Genomic DNA, 26,248 nt, shown 5'->3' on the forward strand with positions numbered 1-26,248 from the left:
GAGAATAGAGCCAACAGTGCAGGTGTTACACGACCAAAAGGAAAATGTACTGTATAGGCTATGAGTCATATCTCATTTAAAAACAAGAAATTCGATTGAAAACCTGGGTAACAAACGTTAAATAAAATGTTATTTTAAAAAAAAGCTAGGCTATTGTGAAGTAGCCTATTAAAAAATGATTAAAGACAACATTCAGAATAAAAAACCTATAGTGTAAAATAAAAAAAGAGTTAGGCAATTATATGGGTGAGATCCCTCGTAGAATCAGTATTTTATAAAATACAATACATTCATCTAATCAAACAGTCAATACTGATAGCTAAATATTTTTTCACAATGTTGAAAATAAATGTATCTATTATTCATTTAAAATAGGTCTTACTTTAAATCTACATTAAACGAACAAGTCTCAAAATGTGTAGCTAACAGAATGCCCACATTCGGAAGAGATTTTATTACTTGTAAAATAAACAACTAGTGAAGAACTTTTCATTTCTCAACAATAAAAACAGTTAAGAAACAAATACATTAACAGCGTTAAAATATGCATTATTCGCATTTCCTGCTAGAAGGGGCAATAATCAAGTAATATAAAAGCAATAAATGTATTAAATTATGCCTTAGTAGATATCTTATTAACACATTTGTCTTGTTTTTTTTTTTTTTTTTGCCTCTCATCTATGTATCCTATCTGCTGGAGTTGCACATGTTTTCTAGGGAATGTGCACTCGGAAAATAGTTAGTATGCAAATGAAGAATCACAGCTTTGACAGCGAGTAACCATATGTTCTGCAAATGCATATTTAAAAAAAAAAAAAGGAGAGAGAGATATATCCTGAAAGGATTCTTGCCGTAGTAACTCCGTTTTTACCGGCACAGACGATTTCACCAAAAGGAAAACAAATATAATAGTTTCGCACGTCTGAATTATTTGGTTCTGTCAGACAAAACACGCAAATATTTTCCCCGATTCCGTGTTAAGCAGCAAAAAGGAAACCAGACGGAGCAAAAAAATAAATAAATAAAATAATAATAATAATAAATTGCCGATTATATGACTTTTCAGTTCACGAGTCAGACAGTTAGGCTGCTTCATCTCTTTGTTTGATATTAATTTCAAACGATGAATCATACATTCCGAAGTCTAAATATAAAAAGCAGCCATTCTGTTACAATGTAGCTATTGGAGAAACTGTATTTTAAAGATTTTTGTTGTAAATGGACTTATTTAATCAGCTCTGTTTTAGTCTACGACTGTATTATGCATAATATATTTTACCTTAAATCAGAAAGGTCTCGGTATACTGGACTGACTTGAGCGACCCATCAAATTAAATCTTGTTTATGTGAAAACAGGTCGGTGTTGCGCGTGGCAGGTATCAATGTGTAAAACATGCACGTGCAGTTGTGAGCTTTATAAGAGCGTGACACCTTCATAAACCCCCAGTTATCCTCTGCTCCTGCAACGGAGGAAATTAAATCAAAGATTAAAACAAGTTAGAAAAATATGTTTGGCTTTTATATTCAATTTGATATCAAATTCTGCCAGCTAGATAAACATAATGCTGACCTGAGATGTATGCAAGACTATAGTTTTAGAATGGATCAAAGGATAGCTTTAAACTCAGTCAAAATGTTGTTATTTTTAATGCTAAAATACAATTTACATAATCAAAAATAAGGATAAAATATACATGATAGAAAATAAAATGCAGAGGAAAGTTATGACCATCCTCAAAACAAAACAATAATTGACTAATGTTATGCTTGGTTTTATCCTCGGTAATATAAATGAATGTTTCTGATAATGTACAAATATTTAATTATATATTTGAATAAACATGAAACATGGGTTCAAGACATTTAAATGCATGTTTTTGTCTCATTATAACAATGATAACAATATAACAATATAACAAAGTGTTAAGGTAGAACGCTAGGGGACGCCAAAATAGACACTGATACACATCAGATATTGACAAACGAGTAAATGTGTAAACAAATATATGTGTTTTTTTCCCTTTTTTTTAAAGTAAAGAAAAACGGTTCATTAGAAATTAAATAATTATACATATTAATAATAGAAGCATAATAATTATTAATCAATATATTTTTTAATTATTTTAGGCTAAATAATATATATATAATTTTTGTATTTTTTGTGTGTGTCCATCAGTGTAACTCATAATCATTTAAGGTTTCATATTTGTGTGTCATGTTTTCAGTTACAACGTGAGTTTCTTCATTAGAAATTAAATCCAAAGTGGTTTTAAAAAGTGCAATAAACTCATCATTGCAGATTGTCACTTTGACACCACTTTAATTTCTCTTAAAACGTAAGGTAGCAATTAAACTTAAGATTTTTAAGTACAGTTTTAGTGGGTTGAATTTTTTCATAGCATATGGCCATATTGCATAAACTATTTTATGCCTCATTATCAAACTGAGCAATATGTGAACAGGGTATTGCGTATTTAGATGAATCCTAAGATACAAGTTTTGCAAAACTTTCATCAGAGGACTAGCTCTCATGGCCTGCTTGTTACTTCACAGTGAGTGTACACCCAAAAACTTTCATTTTCACTTAAAATATATCCTCCTGTTCTGAATTTCTCCACTGGGAAGTTGTTCATCTGATAAATTAGACTAGCTAAATATTATGATAACCTTTTCCATCCTAATTTGTAGTGCAGCCTGCACACATGCTAGGATCAACATCAATTACAGTGCAACATTTCAAGTGCATGGCTCAGAGAAATGTCAGGGAGTCACTGAAGGGGAACGTGGGGTGTTCGGGGTGGGAGTCTAGGGGGCCGATATTCATTTCCACAAACCCCAACTCAGTGACCAAAATACTGTATGATTAACATCTGGTTAATCTATTCAAATCTCGAACGTGGCAAAGATTTCATTTAAACCCTGCTTATGCTTTTATGTTTATCAGTATCAGTCACAGATCTGTGTAAACCTGGCTGTGTAAACTGTTTTCTCTAGCGAAGCAAGGAAACAAAAATAGCCCACCACACCCAACATGTTGCTAAATGAGGTTATTCTGGGTGGACAGAGCCCACTGCCTGGACCACTGAGAAGTCCCTCTGTGGTGCGAATTCAATAGTTGGCACCGGCGCACATACTCCAGCAATGCACGCAATGGGCTCATAGCGGAAGTGGAGCGATGGTCAGATCCATTTCCGCCCACTGAAACCCATCCCCCAAACAAATTACCACCCCTTCGTACTAACGGAGGCGAATGCTGTCAGATAGGGCACGCTCTGCTGGGATTGGGCAGAATGGATGCACAGGGATTCTCTGCGTGTTTGCGTGCTATGTAGTGGAGATTAGTGGGATTACAGACTTGGCAGAGGGTGGTGGTGGGAGATTAAAGGCCTTCCTCTGCACAGCAGGGCAATTTTAGTGCGGCTTCATCAGGCGAGGCTGGACAGTCTTAACAACAACATTAAATAAATGTGGTGTGCAGATGATTGCTCTGCTCCTGTAGAACTGACTGCACAGAAAACTCAATCCAGGCTTACTATTTGCATTAAACAACAAACAGATTAGAAGTTATATCAGCCTACAGTACGTGTCAATGTAGGTCATGCACTGATGATTACGTTTGTTCTTTTTCCTCACATGTAGACATAAGTTCATTAATTCTAAACCCGACCCTAACAATGCAGTCCTGTAGCTGAGCACTTTTAAAGAGATCTTTAAATGCATTCCTTAACATTAGCACCTGACCCCTTTTCTTATTAGCAACAAGCTTCTAAGACTAGCTGAAAGCATGTAATTATGTAATGCTGTCAGGTCTTAACGTTATGCAGAAGTGTGGCACCAGCAGATGCACATGACTTTAAAATATTATCAATCATATGTATCATGTATGTGAGCATTTTATTTGCAAATTCTGAACAATAAACTAGAGAACCTAACATAGTTTTACATTTAAATGAATGTAGAGTAAAAGCTAATTTAAAAACTTAAAACTTTAAATAGTCTGTGCCACTTAATTTGCTCAGTTTTTAAGCTAATTACATTTCATGTCACAGTGAAACTAGGCTTTATAAAATAATAATACTATTTTAATAAAGCCATCAGATAAGTATCTGAGTATTTGATCTGCAGAATTGTTATCAGTAAACTAGACAATTGTTTTAAAAATTCAAAGGGCTATAATTATGCACAAAAATTCCCAATATAATAGGCACATACTGAAATCTTAGATAGGAAAATACTGACACATTTCCTACAAAGTTTAGAGATATTACACCCTCCAAAAAGTTTTCATCAACAACAGACTTTTAATGGTTTATGATAGAATTGACTTGCATGAAACTTGAATGACTGTCACAAACTCTTTAAAGAAGACAAAGTATTCTTATTAAAGGGATCTGATTTATAAACGGTTTATAGCCTGTGCCAATTAATATGCTCAGTTTGTAAGCTGATTACATTTAATGTAGGTTGCAGTGAAGTTAGGCTTTATACAATAATAATGAAAAATCAACTAATTTGCTGAAACTTGTATTTTGACACTTATTACACTCAGCAGTTGGGTCATTTTCATTTAAACAATGTAAACTTAATTTGCAAATAAAACAGAAGGTACAAGCTCTAAGGCAGCAGGAAATCATTCATATAAAAATACAAAATATTGACTTCTGGGAGAACTGTAGCATCAGTTTTTTAAAAACTCTCTAGTGATGTAACTGGCTGCATTAAACAAACTTGTTCTTATTTTGCACACACTGACAAAAAAGCAAAAAAGGCAGAATGATTAAATACTGGGTGCATTAGGCAAACTAACCAAGGCAACTTTTCATGTTTTTTATGCATCAGAAATAAAAGCAGACGGGTTACGATCAGAGAATATTTTTTTAGAAAATGAAATTGTGATGATGTGACAGATGCTCCCGTTTTGAAAGAATTAATCTATTATTTTTGCAAGTATCGTGTGACAGTATGCCATTTGCCGTTTTACTTATTGCTAGCATATGTGCAGGAGCTTTTTTATTTTTTTTGTGATGACTGACAGCTCGATTTTTTTTCCCTCTTTGTTCTGTCAGTTTTGCCAACGGTTTAAAAGTTCTAAAACCTCTATTTGATAATTCCAGTTGGGTTTTGGAGGCAGTATTTCTTTTACTTTCTACACTCTGAACAATTTTCTTTCAGTGCCCTATTGTTTTGTCATTCACTGTCCACAGTTAAAATAACACACCTGACAAGCAATCCAACCGCTCGGACCAAATTAGACATCATTTCTCACAAAGACAAAAAAGCCTGTCTTCTATAGGCTCAAAATGTCCTCTTCATTTGAAGTTTCCGATGATTTGGTCAGTGTGTTTTCAATCCTATGACCCATGACTAAAGTGTCTTCACACCTAAAAGGCACAAAAGTCTTGAAGACTGCTCTCATTTAGAAACCATCTAACAAAGGAAAACATTGTATATATAAAACAGCTATCTGTCTAAAATACGTTCTACATTAACCTCCTGTCATTGTAAACAAACAAAGTTCTTTTATTTATTACTTTCCACAACAATCCGAATGTTGTGGCAGCATTTAAGCAGTAAACAGCTATCAAATCTGTCTCCTAATACTTTAAGTGCAAATATATACACATAAGACTTGTTTCGTTCCTGCGACAAACAAGATGACTGCACTCAGTTTCATGTAGTGTATCTTCTCAAAAGGACAAAGAACTTGGAGGTCATAATGAAGGGTATGTGCAGTGGTTGATTTGAAAAATTAGTAATTGTGCAAGCATCTCTCCAGCCACTGCCTGTTTTAATGAGTAAATATTAACAGTAATGGCATGCAATTTCCCGTGGTGGTGCTCACCTTGCTCTTAGTTATTCACTCTAGTGACACTGGCTTTGTTTAGCTGAGGCTGTGCCTTACATCACCTTGGTAACCATAATCATAAAAGCCCCCCTAAGTGCGAAGGAGAAAATTAGAGTCCACGCTTTAATAAGGGATCTTATGATAAACCAATGTTCTAAGGGCTAAAATGAGAGGACATTTTTTCCTCTTTCTCTCTGCAGATATGAACCTCATTTCAATGGTATTACAAGAAATTCAATAACTGTCCATTAGTGAGATCCAAGGATAGCTCAAATTTGATAGGAAAAGAAAATAATGAAGTCTGTTGATTGTTTTCTCTCCCTCATGCTCTCTCTCTCTGGTTTTAGCTTTTGCAATAGGCAGTATACTCTGTTCCTCTTGTAAACAGTTTTATGCCAAATTTTAATTCAAAAGAAGATGATTTCCTTTATCAATACACCTGCGGAAAAGGAGAGGGTAATTTGGCAGAACCGGGGGGAAATGCTGGTGGTGGGGGATATTAGTGATCACTTTCATACACCTTCATACTCAAGGTGAGGAAATTATAATTTTTTTTAATTTTTTTTTTGCATTGGTCCTCTTATTATGCTGACGTTCTCTGGTTGAGATCTATACGCCAATGCACCAACTAAATTTCAGTGGAAAATGGCATGGGCTCTATTATGTATTTAAAGGTGTTTTAAGGATTTTTCCCTCCACAAGCCACCTCTATAAAGCCGAATGAGTGTCTTGTTTTGATATTTTCCAAAGGTCATACAGAGCCGTTCAACGACAGCAAAGGTTAATTGAAATGAAGAAATTATTTTTGGTTACTAAATACCATTGCTGTCAGCGCCCAGACATTCTTACTTTAATTGTCTTTCAAACTAGCCTCTAGCGGATGAGACTCTCATTTGGTGTTGCAAGTGTATGTCCATGTGTGCAGAGCTCCTCTGAAAACCATCACTTGTCACCCATGTGATGTATTCACAAACTTTATCCTCTCTGTGGCATTAAGAACTACCCACACAGTGTGAGGCCAACTACTCGCCAAGAAAGGAGAGAGAGAGGAGCGAAAGGAGGGAGAGGAGAGCAAAGTTTACCTTCCACTTCAGTAGCTCTGTAAAGAGCTGAAGATGAAAGGTGCTATTTGGTTAGTGGGACAAACTGAACTCTGATTCTATGATGAATAGAGCTCTTCATGGCCCAGCATACAGCTCTACACTTGTCTTGATGGGACAGTTGTATTTCTCCTATCACATAAAATGTGCAGGTATTGGATACAACTCACACAGAATAAATAGATTTAACCACAAAAGATGTAATGTAAAGTTCATATAATGGTAAGACTAGGAATTCGGATCTATCTATATATAGGTAGAGATGTGCTAAATGTAGTGACGCTAAATTAACTATATTTGGATGTTTTTTATGCTTATATCAGTAACAAACTTCTTAAACCAGTGAGCAGCAAAGTAGCATGACCAAACAGTACTAAAGTGTTGTTTTAAAGTAGTTCACCTCAAAAATGAAAAAATTTACATTTGCTGAAAACTGACTCATCTTCAGGTCATCCAAAGTGCAGATGAGTTTGTTTCTTTATCAGAACATATTTGTTAAAAATTGTAAATCTATCATTAACAAGTTTTAACTTAAACCACTGCTTCCAGCTCAAATATGAGTCCTCTACATTTTAGTTTCTCCAGTAAAAAAAATAAAAATAAATTATGAATCAGCTTATTATAATTATGAATCACTTTAGAATAGGTAACACCTATTAGTTGCTTATTAGCATGCATATTACTATAATATTAGCCATGTATTAGTGTTAATTAAGAACATATTAATGCCTTATTCTACTTGACTTCATTCTACATCCCTAATCTTACCCAATACCTAAACCTAACAACTACCTTACTAACTATTAATAAGAAGCAAATTAAGAATTTATTGAGAGAAATGTCGTAGTTAATAGTTAACAAGTGTTACCTATTCTAAAGTGTTACCAAATCATCTTATTAATAGTCACAGATCAAACCCTGTTCACAAGTGAAAACAGTGCAAACAGATCAAAACAAATATGTCTGTGGATTTTGATGTCAGAGGACATCGGGGTATTGCTTTTTTCAGTGTTATTATTAATAATGGAATCATGTTTTGCCAGAAGTGATGGATTAAGGTAAAAATGTCTTGATGGATTCGTTTCTTACAAATATTCAGGTTTTTACGTCACAATATGTTAATTGATGGACTGGAGTTGTGTGGATTATTTGTGGATTATTGTGTTTTTAATCAGCTGTTTGGACTCTCATTCTGACGGCACCCATTCACTGCAGAGGATAGAGTGTTGAGAAAGTGATGTGATGCTAAACCCAACTACATCTTGGATGGCCTGAGCAAATCAGCAAAGCTTCATTGTTGAGTCAACTATTCCTTTAATGTCCAAGCTGAAGTAATAATCAAACTCTCTCTCCTAAATGGTTTTCTGGGTTTACGGTTCGTTCTGACAGTTCAAGTAATGAACATTTGTGAAAATGATTCATTGATTTGACTCCTCTGAACTATATACTATATTTCATAACTTGGTTATGTAAACTAGAATTTTATTTATTTATTTATCTTTTACTTTTTTGCTGCATTTAGTGTAAATCTACCTGTTTAGTGTATATCCAGCAAGTATATAGGGAGATTTGCTTTCTATTTACATTACATTTTTTTCACCACACATCACAAATACTTTGCCTTTCTGACATCAGTCTTAGCATAAAGACTCTAATTAGAAAGTCACATGAAGTGAGCCACTGTGTTTCCAGTTTTAAGCACTGTCACATGGTTCAAAAAAAGCTGCTGTTTGCTCAGTGTGACTGGGGGATTTTACCTGTATTTCAGCATATCAAACACCTTTTTAAACTGCTGCTTTGACAAGTTCCTTGGCTGTCGCCCTGGCTGAAGTGACCGTGGCAATAGCTGTGTATATAAACAGAATCCTCCGGTTAGTAAATATTTGTCTCACTGCACATTTAAATGTGAGACTCAGATTCTAGAAAACTCTAAAAAAAGACTCTAAAAAAAGTTTTTTTTTTGTATGTAAAAATACTAGTTGCTGCTAGGATACTAATAATATTTACATAAATGTGAACACAAACTTAATTGTATGACAGGCTTATGCTCTATACAAACATTTCTCTGTAAGGGTCTGTAACACCCTTAAACCTGAAGCAAACCTGACAATTCATATAATATCTGGCATCAAACAACATGTGACATGTCATTTACTGCCTGTTCACAAATATACCAATGGCTGAGGTTGCCTTGCTCAGTGTTGTTTACTCCAGAGATCCAACAGGATTAATCTCTGCTCACTGAACAGACAGGTTGCATGGAAGAAAGCATAAACAAACCTACAATGGCTTCATGCTTTTACAATAAGTCCTGAGGACAAGAGCTGTCAGACACTATCTGCTGATCCAGTTGAGACCTATGTGCCAACATCACTAGGTATTTGTATGTTTTATGGCCCAAAACGGTTTACATACATACTTGTGTTTTTTATTTTATGTAGCCATTACTCCAATCTTCAGTGTCACATGATCCTTCAGAAAACAATTTAATATGCTGATTTGGTGCTTAAGAAACATGTCTTATTATTGTTGTTGAAAACAGCTGTGATGCTTAATATGTGTGTGTAAACCATATTTTTTTCAGTAGTCTTTGATCAATAGTAAGTAAAAAACAAATAAATAATATTTCATTGAAATATTTTGTAACATTATGAATATGTTTGATGTCACTTTTAATCGTTGCAAAATATTAATTTCTTTAAAAAACAAAACAAACAACAACAATTTAACTCAAATAATTTTAAAAGAACCTTTTAAAAAAAATCATAAAAAAATTCTACTCTGTGAACCCTGGTAGCGCTTTAGTTGATTTTCCTCAATTTTAACAGCACAAAAGAAACAAACAGCATGAAATTTCAGGACTCTCATAAACTATGTAGAGATGTGAAATGATTGCTACTGGTTAACTGCCATTTTAAATATTTCACTGTCTCTTTGTCTTTGGGGTTTTAGCCAATCAGAAACAATCACAGTTCATCAATGTAGTGCTTCAGAGAGACTGACCAGTGATTACACTCTTACAAGACAAGTGTGTGTGTGTGTGTGTGTGTGAGATGTGATGTTTGTGTGTCTGTGAGAGGTTTGGGCCCAAATGGGGGCTCGACTAACTTTTTAAAATTCTTGTCAACCACTTGTTTTTTTGTTTTTTTCTTAATTCGGAAATGTCAATATCATTTCAAATAAACATGTCCAGAATATAAATAAGACTAAATGGGAGAATTAAACATTTTATGATATTTTCTCTTCTTTTCACTGTATTGATATTTTGAGCATGATCCACATTTGGTGCATTCTTCTTAATTAAACTTGTTGCATATTACTTTTTTTTTTCAGTTCCTCATTTGATCTAATCTCTTTTTTCTGTAGGCTGCAACAACACACCATTCTTGTGAATGGTTTAGATTTGTAAGCTAGCCACAATCCAAACATAAAATAAGTATAAAATCAATCCTCCCCTCTTAGCACCTTAGCTAAAACAAAGAGTCCTGTGAGAATACTGTTGCAGAAACATATCCACAGTTACTGAAGCACGGAGTGCACAAACAACAGTAACAAGCCAGTAAGGTTTATTTTGAGGGTGAATCCTACTTATTCCTTCTCAGCTCCATTTTCACATATGAATATTGTCCCTACTAATAAGTTAAGTGAAAAACATAACTGAGCCAAATTCAAAAGCATCCACTTAACATACATGTGTCATTTTAGTCTGTAGTAATTTAAACCATTCCTGCTCACACCAGGGCTGTGTGACAATTTCAATTACATTTTCTATTTAATCCCTGCATTTAAATAGTAATGTACTGTATGAAACAACAAAAAAAAATGATGCAGAATTACAATTAAAATTTAAAAGGAAGTAGAAATAAAATGAAATATGATTTTAAATAAACTTTAAATGTTGGTTTGACACAGCCAGAAAAAGGTTTTAAAAGCCTTGAAGTTGAAAGGCTTATAGGCTTTACAGACAGAATGACAATATAGAACAATAGATAGATAGACAGATAGAGTAGGAAGTTCTTCAGTTGTGAATTTTGCAGATGCCTGGCTCAGACACCTTTACTGGTTATCAATTTATTAGTATTGCTTATTAGTAAACAACACAAACATGAACAACACTGAGGTTTCAAAGCGGCACTCATCGTTTCTCTTTTAACCGTTCGACCGACTGCTACATGGCCTTTTGCAGTTATTTGTGTTTCACACCTTTCTGCAACTGCATTTTTGAACAAACAGGTATTTACGGTTCATATTAGCCCGACGTGCACCACAGTGTCTGTACCCTGGGAAAGACCCATCTCCCCGAGGGCTTGCTGGGCCAATCTGGTGGTGTTGTTCCTAACCCTGGGAATCCTTGTCCACATTGTGCACACAGTGAGAAAGGTAATCCGGACGGATGGTCTCCATGAATCACCGCCACATTAAGAGTTTCAGCCCTCTCATTATCCTGCACCACATTTCCCCCAGGGGGCCGGTACTGTGCCTGAGCCTCACCACATACAGCCGCTCATTACCAATCTGCCAACCGAGGCCCGGCTCGGCCAGAGTTCCTGGTCTTGCACAGGTAAGGGGCCTGGTTCCTTTCTCCACCTCCATACAACATCCACAGACACAAGGGTGAACAAAAACAGCATGCCTTTCAAAGGCGCTGCAGGTGTCACCATCCCAGAATCCACCAGCAGAACCCCTCCCCTCACATTTGCTGTCAAGACACACAGAGGCTGATGGGAGAGCCTGGAATAATGGCGCGGTAAGTGTTTGACTCTCTCGTACGTATTCTCTCATGAGAATTTATATTCCCACAATTTTGAGATACTGATATTGGTGGGAGAGTTTGGGTTAAACGGCACTCTACCAATTAGTCTTTTTTTCCCAAGGATGTTTCCCAAGGCAAGGATGACTGTCATAGCATAGCCAAATTTAATGTCTTTTATAAAAACCTCTTCCTGCAAAAAGGAAGAATATTTGCTTTTTAATCTGTGCCTAACGTTCCAAAGTGTTTTTTTGAGTTTTTATTCAAACGTAGTGACAAAGTTTGAAACTAGCCTCAACTGTAATTACGGAGCAGAAACGAAACATTTTATTTATTTATTTTAGGAATTAGCAAATGGTTCACTAGGTAATTTTACTAAAATCAGTGGCAGATGGCAAGAGGGCTGCAGGACCTGCTTGCTTTTGCTTTTTATTAGCTTCACTTGGAATGAATGCACTGTACACTTCCTCTTATTACTGGATAAAGACTAAAATACAGATGTGTCTTATCAAACTATGCTGAGATTTCTGCCTTTTTTATATTCACAATACAGCTGGAAATAACGATTATGTGTGATTATGTGTTCATTATAAACAATGCAAACAGTATATCAAGAATCATATTAGGTGATCAGTCCAAACCCCAAATCCCAAGTAAGCAGTGGATGTTGTACAATTTAAAAACATTTAAAGTAAAAACATAAATTCAACCTCCACTTGTAAAAACAGTACTTATATGCTTTATATTCTGTGTTCCCCACAGATTCAGCAGAGATGCATTTGAGATGCTTGGGAGTCATGTTTGTTTCCAAACACATGGCATTGTTCGGGTGACACTCGATATCGGCGTGCCAGCTGAGTAAATGCGTGGGTTTTGCAGCTGCTGCTAATCCAATGTCTTCTGTTCCAAAGCCGAGTTTACCTGCACGGTCACCACTCATTGTTTTCAGCGGCCTCTACTCATACTTTATCATTTCACCTGACACGAAGGCATGCTTGACTTTCCCAGGCTCTCACTGATCCAATCCAACACTCTCTTGATTGCAGTTTATAAAGTTAATTTAAGCTCCCTCACTTATGTCTGCTCTGCACTGGACAGAAGACAACATTTAAGATAAATTAAATATTCAGGACTAAGGCAACATGATTAGGCCTTAAAAAAAGGCCAATTCAAATAAATAAATAACTTTGGTAGTGTATCACAGTTTCACAAAAAAATTATGAAGTGAAGCAGCAATTTTAAACACTGATAAGAAATATTTCTTGAGCACCAAATCTACATATTAGCATCACTGAAGGATAACGTGACACTGAAAACTGGAGTAATGGCTGCTGAAAATTCTGCTTTGCCATCACAGGAATAAAGCACTTTCAGCAGCCATTACTCCAGTTTTCAGTGTATGTATATATATATATATATATATATATATATATATATAGTAAAACGGAAAACATTTTCAATTTGATTAATAATTGACAATAGTTCTATTTATTGTATTTTAACTTATCTTAATATCTTCAGTATTCCAAACTGGACATTAGTGTATGTATGTTACACACTATAAATTAATACAGAACACAACAAAACATGGGATTTGTATCTCTAATGCCATTCTAAATCCTTTTTAAATTTGTGGCAAGCACTGCACGTATGGATTGAGGATTTTGCTCACATCGGCCAAACCTCTCTCAGAGTTAGCTCATGACAATCTCTCATCAGGTTATTATCCCATTAATTTCCGCGAATAAGCCATCTGATGAAGTAGTCATGCTACTGTTAAACACTCACTTCTCAGGGTCTAGTGGTCTCAGGGGATCTGACCTCCACAGAGTGGACTGTTGATGTGTTTGAGCCAGCTGCTTACATGTTACACAAATTTCACACTTTCTTAAGCTTATATATAACAAGTAATTTTGATGTTGTAGAGTTAATGAGCAGCTTTAAATCCAATGACCTAAAAATATACAATGTGAATTTTCACAGAGGATGTGAAACCACATTCTTACAAATTCACCTTTAATGTGCACAATTAAGCAGGATGCATGAAATTTCTCTTTCTAAATTTAGCCTAATATAAAACTTCAAGCTCTCTTTAAAATCTGTTAAATATGCTAAAATTAACATAAAATCCTGCTGAAGGCATGCTTTTCCCCCATCCATATACTATGAGAGCAATGCACAGAGTGGCAAGAGTTAATTCTGTCAAATAGCATCACGTTAGCAGCGATAAACATGGATCGGGGCAAAACAAGTATCTTAATAACATGACTGACAGATGGCTGTCAAATCAGATGAGAGTGATAAGTGCCTTGCCATTTTGAAAAAAACAACTTCCTCTTCGTGACCCTCTGACCCTTGACCTCTAACCTGACTCTTGTTCTGTTTTCTTAGCTCACAGAGGGGATTCTCCACAGGTGCAGGACCAAGAGGTCACAGAGTGTGTAGCAAGTGACCACCAATTGATGCCCCTCCCAAACAAGCAGAGAGCAACGGGGATCTGACCCATGGGCTTTGTTCCTATTCTGTGGCATTGTGAGAAAGAAAGATGATGATATTGAATGACTATGAGGAGGAAACAGCATATTTCAAGCCCAAGCAAACACGCATCACACTAAAGCCAAAGGTGAAAGCATAACAACCTATTTAAAGAAATAAACGAATAGAATTCTACTGTGATTAAGTGTAAGTGATAATGTGCAGAATGATTTAATTTAAAATGTTAGCTTCTCAGTTAATGTGCTTTTAATTTATTTTACCGGAATTATTACTCTCTTCCATTATCTGTGCAGCCTATATACTAATTCATACGTTCTCTTACACTCACTCACTTGCACATTTGATCAAGCATGCATATTCACACAGTCAGTCAAGTCGAGGCACATAGACATGTTGTGTTCAGATTTCTCGTCAAACCTGCCAATGCGTCCCCTATATTAAATGGGTCTATTTTATACTACAGCATGTATCTGAAAAGATAAAAACATAAGCGTTTCCCTTTGCATTTCAAGCAAAAATAGGCCATTAATCCCTCCCTGTGGCTCGACAGGTACACAAACATAAAAACTAACAGGTAGCTTGGCAACTTGGAGGTCGATAGCCTAGTAATCATGCAGCTCCTTGTTCTGACAAGTCAGAAATTAATTCTCAGGGTTAGGTGATCTCTTCACGACTTTGGATTGGTAGCACATGCATAATGCCAAATTGGATGATTGGATTTATTTAAAGTGGCTGTCGGTCGAGTTTGGCCAGATCGGTAGGTGGGTTTTGGGAAAACTTGGTTTTGTACATTATTTGTCAGTGCTAAATCAAGGCGTCACTTAACTGCTCAAGTGGTGATTTCAAAGGCTCCATCCCCCTTCAGCGAAACAAATGAACGAGTGCATGTTAAAACAGGCAGGTTCGAGCCATTTAAGAAGTGTGAGCCACACTTCAACCATATCAAAGCAAATAACAACAATTATTTCTCTCTTTCAAACCCTGGCGATTATTTGTACTTATAGAGGTGTAATGAATAATAGCAGTTTACTAGAGGAGGGGAGGGCTTTTTCTCCCACCGGAGAGAGGAAGAATGAATTAATAGGCATCACACCACTCAGCACAGTGCGTGGTAGAGGAACAGCATGATTACAGTATGCTATCAAGAAAATTAGTTGTTTCATTTGAGTATATCCCCAGCATGCCGAAGCAACATAACAACTTGCTTTTGTTTACAGAATGCTTCATTATGTAAAGACAAGCTCAAGATTCCAAACACCTGCTACCACCAAATCACATATTCAATTATTGTGCTTGCTTAAGATCATCCAAATATTTTGTCCACTTACCAAGAGCAAAAACAGTACTAAAGTGATTATGGCTGTGGAGTCAAATTTCTGCTCTGAAGCAGCAGGGCTAGGGAATAGCGTGGCAGCAAACCTTTGTGAAATTGACTCGAGTGTATCTCTAGAGGTCGTCTAGCGGGGTCGGAGGTCGCAACCTGTGGTCATTATTCACCCATAAAGTACTTTGATGAGTAATGCGACACTTTGTCGACAAGGTTTTCAGATAATTGTCCCAACAAAATACAGTGATTGAGTTACTCCCTGAAGGCACGACATTATGATAAAGACATGTTTTTATGATCTGAATTTTAATTTTGCATGTGTCCATTTCACTGAAGTGCAGCAATGCATTTAAGGGCAACTGAGGGAGTTTACGTTAACTTTGAAGTTTTCGTCAAGAGTGTTAAAAAAAAGAAACAGTTTGACTTTTTGTTTGTATAGAGGTACTTCAATAATGTGCTGGTCATGAGATTTACTTGTAAGACTAATTATATTGTGACTAATTATTGTGACTGACATCACATTTTCAACAATCTAGATTTTAAAGGCTTAATTTTGTGCATGCATTGATTTGACAGCAGCATGCAATGTTTTTATGGGCTATTGAAGAGTTAATATGCATGAACAGTCAACAAGAGTGATAAAAAGAAACAGCATGACATTTCTTGATAGTGTCAATTAAATTTTTGAACAATCTGGATATTTTTGATCTCAAAGAAATTTTGACTTGTTATTATATTCTTGTTCTTTGGTCATCTGTTCTAGCTACAATACCAATTATAAAAATGGAGCATAGACAAGCCAGTAGAATTTGCAATTTGAATGGTTGAGATAAGCAACCTTTATCTTGCAGAACAAGCTCCTTCTTAACTTTCATTTAGAGTTCCATTTAGCATATTGTGTTATGGAACGGTATTAATTTTGCTGACTTCATATAGAGTCTGTACTCGGGGGGGGGCAGGTCTTTCACTGCGCTATTGTGTGGAGATGGAGGGCATCATCAAGAGATCTGCCAAGGTTGCCTTGTGTGCTTTTTTGACTGACAGGAGGCCTGCGGAAACGGGGTGAGATTGGGGGAAAGGCATTGCAATGGGAACTACACTCAAGATTTGAATTGCCTTCTCCACTCCAATCAGCTTGGTGCAAGTTAAATGAAGTGCCTTTGCCGCTCCCCCTCCATCCCTCTCACTCCCCATCTGCAGAAAGAGCCCATGCAGGAGGCTGACAGCGCTACAATCAGTTTGCCATTCACCGCTGCCCCTATTTTAACTTGTATGTGTGGAAATGGCATTGATTGTTAACTCCGACCTTAGCAATTAGAGCCAAGAGAAATATTTGAAGAGTTTCGAACGGAGCCTCATGAGTGTTTTAAAGACAGATCAGTTAAGCATTAAGGGAAGGGAAACACTGTGTTTGTTTTCGCCCATCTACCCGCATTGTTTCCGTCGAGTTTGGTGGCAAAAACTGGGGGAGTCTCCGAGGCTACGAAACGCGCATCTCGCTCACAACAGTGGTGGGATCGTGCAGGAGCCCGAGCCATGGAGTCTGCTATTAAAAGATGTACAAGGAAAATGTACTATTTAAACAAATACTTCCCCTCGATTGCACACACAAACACATGCAAATGCATTGACGCACACAATGGATAACTCAGGCTCAGTGTAGGAACAGGAGGTGCTGACTGAAGTATTTGTTTAAATGAATCGGCGCTATGAAAAAACAGATGCAGCAATTAGGAGCCCCATTGCCGCACACCGGAGACATGACAAGAGTGCATGACAGTGGCTTTCACCCTCACTCCCCCTTGTCTTCAACATGAGTCCTCTAACAATCCCTGTCAGGAACACTCTTTGAGAAGTGCTTGCACCAGACAATGGCTCTTCACCCTTATTTTGTGCTCTAAGTAGTGCTGCAGAATGCTGGAAGGAGCTGAAAACAGGCAGTAATGTGAGAAAGACGGGCAGCCATTGTGGGAAGTGTGAAAACCAGAAGGACCCTTTTCAGAGGCTCGCCTGAAAGTGCTATGAAGACCTTTAGTCCTTTGCTCTCCCTGAATCCCCAATTAGACAAACATTAACATCAATTAAGCCTTTATAGGACACAGGTTCCATATAATTACCTTAATGGGTTGACGCTTTCTTTAGCAGCAATTTCTTAAACAAACTTGAGCCTTTGTGTGACGGGCTAAGAAAATTTTCAGCAGGGAGTATTTGCTTTTGTCAGGCTTTCTAAAGAGACAGACGAATTGTTCTATTTAACAACAAACACCTTCAGAGAGGAGCCTCAAGCAGGCCCAGTTCCCACCACATCTGACTCAACCGTTCCAAGCTGATTATCCAGCGGAGACAAAAAAATCTGACCAGCCGGGAGAGCGGGGACACATGCGGTGAGGGGCACCACACAAAAGGGTCCAGTGAGCCCAGCCCAGCTATGTGAGGAGAGCAGCAGAGAAAGAGCCCCTCCACTTGAATTAGCTCTCTATTTAATGTCCCAAAGAGCCAGATCCGTTCCCTGTCTGAGAAACAAAGGGGGAAGAATTAGAAAAACAGGATCTCTCTTCATAAAACAAGGCAAATTCGCGCTGGCGAATCGCAAAAGAGGGGCAGTTAATTAAACGCAGACCCCGTTTTGTTCTTCCCCTTCCTGTCCTGCTGCCCATTATCTTCTGTAATCTGTAACGAGGCAGGTTGCGGACGGTGGAGAAAAAAAAGTGTCACGGCATCAATCATAACCTTTTATCCGTGCTTCAATAGAACTTACATGCCACAAACAAGTTTATTGAATTATAAATATGGCCGAGAAGAGAATGCACTCCAATATACTTAGTACAAGCAGAAGTAGCCAAAGAAAAACCCGCTCTGACAAGGGTGCTTGAATTGAGAATTTTGGAACAAATTGCTCACGAATCAGTAGCACAAACAACACTTTAATCATGGATATTTTTATTCTACTGGCACTGTGTGTCCCTAAAGTGTGATGATTTTATATTCAACCACATAATAGCTTGTGCTGCAGTTCTTTACATTCACTTTTGAATGTGGTTTGATATACTGACTGATTTGATATATCCATTATCAGTGAAAAGAAATATTATACTTTTATTTCGCACACACAAACAGGTGTGGGTACATGGTCAAGCACTGATGAGAGTGGGATATATTAGGTGGCAATTGGCCTCTAGAGGGCAATGGTTCCATAGCCCACTCAGTCAGCCAACACCAGGCATCACATGTGTCTGCCCCTAATGTGACAAGGGCTAAATATGTAAATCATGCTATTTGGCATCTATAATTGGACATACTCTTCAAAATCCTCTCTAAATATGGAAAGCTGTGTAAATCACCACACAGATATTAGCATATATACATTAAATCTACATCAGCATATAGATATTTGAAGCTAGCGAATCATGTCACCTTCATTGAAAATAAACTGTGAGGCTTTATAATAATTGTGACGTGTGTGAAACCTTGCTAATGGGAAGTGATTCATTATATCACCTCCAGTCTTCAAAAAATCACAGTCCAGAGGGTGGTATTGTTATTTGTCTCACACCTTAACAGTTGATGGAGTTGCAGAATGAAACACAAAACTGCTAGGATGGTGAAAGATTCAAAGCTAGCTTCTTCAGAGGTGAAATTTGATTAATAGCATTTCATAACCCTTTTTAATGGAGTATGTTTATTTTATTTGATTACTTTTTTTGGACATTCATGATGAATAAATGTTTCCAACTGAGTCTCTGTAAACTATTATACAAAATTAACATGACAAAATGAAGCCAAATATTCACACTTGCAATACTTTTGCCATCAGTTTTGCTGAAACGACACATATCAGGCTTTGTCTGTGATACTAGGCTTTGTCTGTTTGTTCTGAGATCTAACACGAGTTTGGACACAATCTGAGGAACATTCAACAGACAATTATGTCTCAATGCAATGCCGTTTCTGTGACTGTGAGAACTTCTTAATTCAAAACAAAAGCTTTCCAGCCAAAATCGTGATGCTGGCAGCCAATAAAAAATGAAAATATTTTGAAATGTAAAATAAGACTACTGATGTGAAAAACAATAATTACACAAAATTGTCTCATTAGAAAAAAAAAACATTGATATATCACATATCAATCTGCCACTGTTGGCATATCAAGCAATGGTATAATTTATATAATATACTGTAGTTTTAAGTTCTTTTCTATGGATACATTTGAATCTTAAAATATATTTCTAGATTCTGCTGCTGCTCTGTAGATTTGTGCAAATACGAGACAAATTTGCGTCAGGTTTTAAAAATATTTTTATGTCTTAGTTTTGCTCTTTTGTCTTGGTTATTACTTTTACCTTATGATTTCTATGTGTATAGCCAAATCATTGATGATGGACACACATCGATACAGTCTTTGTATTTAAAGCAACAAATGTCACAACAAATGAAACTCAGTTTCCCTTCATGACTGTATGAATCCTTCAACCCATAGGAGTTAATTTCCCTTGGACTAATCAGTTATTGTGAGGTCTTTTTTTTTTTTTTTTGAGAAATATCATTCATATTCTGTCAAAATCACATAGCAATTAATGTATATTTAGATTACATTAACAACCAGAAAGTGGTAAAGCCCGTGGTACTGGGCTAGGTGAATTGACAGTTCAATTGGAAATCCCAGCATGATCAGTCTAATGACTGACAAAAAAGAAAAAAGAATATTACGACTCTTTGTTGAAGCTCTATGTTTTCTAATAAGCTCCAATCAATTGGAAATTGATTGCTTAGTAACCATTTATTCAATCGCATAGTAAATAACAGTTTTAGAACTGTAAAATATGGTCCTAATAATTACCCACTGCCATATTCTCTCAACTAATCTGTGCAAATGTATTAATTCAATATGCCCTTTTGTTCTAACCAGTAAAATGAGGACTAAAATGGATTTGGTTATTAGCTTTGGCTCCTGCTGTAAGCATTTATTACTGAAATAATTTTATCTAGCGAATAATCAGCCAGTGAAATAGCTTTATCTAATGGATTTTTTTCTGGTTATACGAGTTCTTCAGCTTTTGCGTGTGTCACCCTCAACCTCTCCCCCACAGAAAAGAGTCCCGCTTAAGCCCTGAGACTTGCTCTAAATCACAGCTTGTCCAATCAAACCTGCTCCGTGCAGCCTGCAGTATTACATTTCCAACACGTTAGACTAACGAATGAATACACATGCACTTAGATTACAAACACACTTTCATTCATGTTCAAATCTCCCCGACAATATTCATTTGCAGCCCATCTCCTCCCGGTCGGATACACGGAGCGATAATAGCCGCCACCTTTAAAAGTCATGCTCCAAGGCTTAATCTTTACAAGCAGTAAGTGGCTACATGTCCTACAAATGCGCCGAGGTGATTTTTATCTAGGAGAAGAATGCCACTTGTGTTCAGGTGGTAAAGTAGTTACAGAGACTGGAATTACATGGTGAAACAATCCTCAGCTCTGTGTCTGTGCTTCTCCACTCACCGTGACACAGTGGCAAAGCATGTCACTGGAGCCATTTAATCAATGCGTTTTAAATACATTCAAATGTTTAATGATTAATGACTACATCATACATCATAGCAACAGTGTACCATTTATCATATATCCTATTCCTATTTCTATGAACTTGATGTCTTTTTTATTATTTAAAGGGATAGCTTACAAAAAAATTAAATTCTGCAGTTTTCTCTTTCTTGTGTGGAACACGAAAGAAGGTGTCAATGTTGTCAACAGATTATTTTGTTTTTGGGTAATATTTCTAAAGCTGTATCATTTTTTATAAAAACAAATTAAATATCACATGCATTCCTAGAAACCACAAGATATTCTTCAGCATCTATGTAGTGATATGAGGTGCAGATCATTTATTTTCCTTCCACTTGGGAAAGTGTACAGATGCCGCTATCTAAAATAAATGTTTCAGTGTTCTTCCCATCAAGTGGATGATTGATGTTGCCTCATTTCTGTTGGTGACCGAGTTAATACGCAACATAAATAAAGCTTGAAAACAGCTCCAGTCCGCATTTGCTCGACTAAATAAACACATCAGCACAATCTGTCAAGTCTTCAAATAGTCATCGTGGTCGACTTGCCAAAAAGGGCTGGAAGCGCGGGGCCTTTTTTTTGCCGAGTATCGGGCGTGCTTCTTTAGGAAGTGTTCAAACATGGCACCTCTATATCTCCATTCACACCCTCTCCTCCTCATCACCTGAACTGTCTGATGCCTGTCAATCTGGAGCCGTGGGAGGATATGAAAGACGGCTTTGAGTTGTGGTGGCGTTGATGGGGAAGGGATGGAGAATAGCACACCAGTGGTGCCAGCAAGAGAAATGGTGCGGATTCTTCATTCCTCCCCATCAGCACCCAGGGCACTGTGAGGCTCTTTTAAAAGAGCAGATTGACTCCCTCTGCCCCCCTCTTGAATGAAACCGCAACCCTGAGCAGATGTCAGAGATGGGAGCCAGAGACGGGCCGCTGAGCCGGCCACGAGGTGTGAGGCTTTGTGACAGGTCCGCTGCTAAAGGACCAGACACAGCGGGGTTTTTAGCACATCCATTGGATATCTGAAGTCCCTCAGAAATGGATGGAAGGGCCATCGGAGAGGGGGGGGGGGTGTTTCATTGTGAGAACCCCACTGGCTTCATTTAGCCAATGTTTACAGATGTATCCTGGGCCGCAGGAGAGCAGTTCAGCATCCTGTCAAAACTACGATCGGTTTTCAGAATTGGCACCGCTGCGACGGAGGAACAGAGAGTCGCTCGGAGGTTAAGAAAACGATCCGTTTCCAAACGGAGCAAAGGCTAACCCAAAAGACTGATGCTTAATGCCTATAATCCTGCGAATAAACAAACCTCGGCGAGCGTCCCCTTCTGCGCAGCAGCCTTGCGCTTCTTCAAGTCCTCCAGCCTTGCCAAAACATCTCACATATCCCTAAGAAAATAAAGAATTCGATAAATTAGTTGCTGTGTTGACCACAAATGAAGACTTTAATGTGAGCATGTGTGTCTCCCCAGAGCTGGTGGGCGACTTACGAGCAGAAAACATTTCAACATGGCACTCCATTTTACCAACTGATGGCAGGAACAGAATGTCTGTTATCATTTATGTATTCACGGTTGATTCTGTGAATGTATGGGCTGAGAGCAAACGTTACGCTGCGCAGTGTCTGTGTGTACTAACCAAGTGGGATACTGATGATCATTTGCTTTGATATCAGAGTTTACTAATCACTCGAGGTGATGGGATTCGGAATTATTTCACTCCATCTGGAGTTCAACAACAGCAGATTTTTGCATGGTAGTATTACTATCTTTAAGGATCAGTATGGATCTTTGTGAATGTGTGCGTGTGTGTTTGTGTGTCTCGTTGTGTGTGTGTTTCTTGTGGAATAACGTACCCCCTGAGGTGCTCTATCTCAGACAATACCTATCCATATCCCTTTTCTGGCACATGTAGAGGCCCAGATGGTTTAGTATTCACTTCTCTGCCAAGCAGATGGACCTGCAATGTACTTCAATGGTCTCAATTATATATGCACACAACTACCAAGAAGGAAACCAGAAGCGGAGAAGTTTAGGACCATGATTTCTCATATTGGCCACCCACCAAGCTTGGAGACCTCGGAGATGTCAATGTGTTCGAATGTTATGTGTAATTAATAGAAAAATGTACATCCCACAGGTGCTGCTTTTCTTTATTGAAATGACACAAAAAGCATTTGCTACGGTACTTGCCAGCAGATACATTTTATAAATTTCAAGAATTATTGTTTTTTGTTTGTTTGTTTTTTATAACAGAGGAATAGGGCTAGCAACCACAAGTATAAAAAAAAAATTCAACAACCACAGTGTTACTGAGGAAAAAAGAAGGTGAAATTCCCAACCTAATAAAGCTGAAAAGCAGTTAACTCACCAACACAAAGATGCTCTGTGTGGTACTTCACAGCCATTACACTGCAGCATGTACCACATTTTGGACTCGCTTTTGCCTTGTGGAAATATTAGAGGGTATCTATGTTGCTGTTATGTTTGGTTCTCAGTAACTTCAAGTGCAAACACTGGCCAAACTGATGTAAACACTTTCTGTTTTAATAGAGACTGGTCAGGCCCAGTCTAATTGGCCTCTGTTGATGGACAAACCCCAAACGGAGAAACCTGAGAGACATGGAGAGGATTTCCTTCACTCTTGATTCAGGCACTACGACTGCCTAATTCTTGAGGCTATTTTCACCATCAGAATGATGAATAATACTAATAATATTTAAAACAGATTTAATAGTTTAGGCAGTTTGAAATCAAAGCAATGACATTTTGACCAGTTTTATTTCGATAAGGACATGAGACCACAGTGAGAGTTTTTTAATACTTAGGCCTAAATTGTATTTAATTTTTTTTGTATTTAATTTTATTTTAAATTTGTATATTGTGTGCAGTTCCTCAGTGGTTGTAACATTTCGATAAGCTTCGTAATGGAACCATGTCATGTTAAAATCACAATTCAACATCTACAGCAAGACAAATAAGTGTTAGCATTGCTACTTATTGTTACACTTGTGCAGACATGTCAACACTTGTTTTCTTCATGCATTGAAATTTAAAATGGAGCTTCAGTATTTTTGGTTAAACAAATTCTCAGATGTGCGTCACTTAGACAACACATAGTTTCCTGCTAAAGCCAGCTGCATTCTACATTGTGTTACCAATAAATACAGTCTATAGAGTTGTCTCAGCTGTCAGCTACAGTATATAAAAGTATATCTTTTTTTTTTTTTTTACATGCTGGAGTTCAACAAATTCCAAAAGCAGCTTTGGTTCTGGCTGCAGTTGCAAACAGTTGACGGGTCAGTGGACTCTCAGCACTAACCTCTTGAAGTCAGGCATCAGACACTGTGTAATTAGATGACTGTAATTACGACTGTGCCTTTTCAAATGTCCAGCGTTTCTGCATTATAATCAAAAAAGCAACAAACACCCAAAGCCACCTGGAGAGGTCAGTGCGCATTTAATAAAAAGGGAAGAACTTCTTGAAATGACAAATAAAATGCTGTCTCTTTTACTAGTCATTTTTGTTATTGCTCAGCATAATTGATGAACCAAAACTGATTGGTTTTATTTGTTTTAAGTTCCAGATAAAGAATTCTGTAAATGAGCCTAGCTGTCAGTGGCACCTGTCACTAAGTATTAAATAATTATTTAAATTATTAGGCATGAAAAAAAAATCTTATTCATTTGTTTCTTTGTTTGTTTACACTCGAAGATAATAAAAATAATAAATATATTATTTCGCGGGTTTATTTTATTTTATTTTAGCGTTAATTCCTTAAGTTACTTGTAAGACGTCCATATTGCAGTTCGGGGTCTAATAATTGTTTAATTATTAAATATTGTAATCGAATGAATTATATAATATGCTAATCAGCCATATTTATCTCAGTAAAAATATATAAATAAAACCGTGCATAGACAATAAATGAGGAAATGGTTTCGTGCGCGCGCTATTTTTTTAATCGTTAGATCGTTTAGCCCTAGCCGTTTGGCGTCACTGTTGCAGTTCGAAGTCTAATAAATATTAGACTTATTATTAAAATTTATTATTAATATTAGATAATTATTACATATATGATATGCTAATTATTTAACCGTATTTATCTCTATTAAATACATATTTTATTTATTTATTTTAGAAAACACCTGTTTTTATACAGTCAATAGAAAACATACACAAAGGAAGATGATGAAAACAAGGAGGAAATAATCTCGCGTGTGTTCGTTATTTTCTTCAAATTTGTAGTTTGTTTAACTTACCTGTTTGGGGTCGCTGTAGCAGTTGGGTGTTTCGTGACCAGGCGCCGCGTTTTGAAATGGCGTAAGCACAGTTTGTAAAATGCGTATCCAGACTATTATGCTGGGTACAGAAAAAAGCCCTTTAGTTTTTGCTACAATGTCGCTTTTCAACGGAATATCTTGTAATGTGTGAAAAGCAAAAGCATTTTGTACTGCCAGGTTCATTCGCTCTGAGGGTAGGAAAGTTTACTTCCTCATTAGGGAATTTAGATACGGGTCACTGGATTAAATATTTCGGTTTTTTTTAAAACAACGTTTTATTATAATTATTATTTATTTGTATTTATTTATTTAACAAATTTTTTCTCATATTAAAATGTTTAAAAAAGCCAGCCCAGCCCTTCCATTACGTAATATAGGCCTACAGTAAGCTGTTTTGCATGTCTACAAAATAAACTTCAAAAAGAAGATAATGACAAACTACTACTACCAACAACTTCAAAGTTAGCCAACTATGCTTTCCACTGGTCCTCCCACAAAATTTAAATATTTTTATTTTAAATGCTTCATAATAAGAAACCATTGTCTAACATGAATAAATACATTTTAAAAACTGGATATTAGCTACAAGTTAGAACATCAAGACATTTTTTTACCAACTGCGAGCATAAGCTTTGAATCCAAAAGCAAGCTAAGCCTCAGACATTCGTATGTCTGCATAGCTTGCATTTACGTCTGCACCCTTTTCACAAGTGCTTTCTGAATGAGCTCCTGTGTCTGATTCCAGCTATGACTTCCTCGTCAAGCGTCTGCTTCAGCACACACATCAGCACCCTGCTGTACCATTGTGGCCTGTATTCTCATTTCCACACTGGGCATTCCATCTACATTTGGGCCATTACAATGGTGGCCCAGCATGTTTTCTTC

General features: G+C 37.0%; 1 long non-coding RNA gene across 1 annotated transcript in view; it reads right to left on the minus strand.

The window, feature by feature from the left end:
• LOC132112807 (uncharacterized) overlaps nucleotides 1–22,471 on the minus strand; it is a 34,067-nt gene extending 11,596 nt beyond the window's left edge. The window contains exons 1-2 of the long non-coding RNA XR_009425046.1: nucleotides 22,391–22,471; nucleotides 8,703–8,791 (exon numbers count right to left, since the gene is read on the minus strand). This is a non-coding gene — a long non-coding RNA (uncharacterized LOC132112807). The remainder of the gene's footprint in view (nucleotides 1–8,702; nucleotides 8,792–22,390) is intronic.
• Between the last annotated feature and the right edge of the window lie 3,777 nt (nucleotides 22,472–26,248).

Source organism: Carassius carassius, chromosome 32 (genome assembly GCF_963082965.1).
Source record: "Carassius carassius chromosome 32, fCarCar2.1, whole genome shotgun sequence".
Classification (NCBI taxonomy): Eukaryota; Metazoa; Chordata; class Actinopteri; order Cypriniformes; family Cyprinidae; genus Carassius; species Carassius carassius.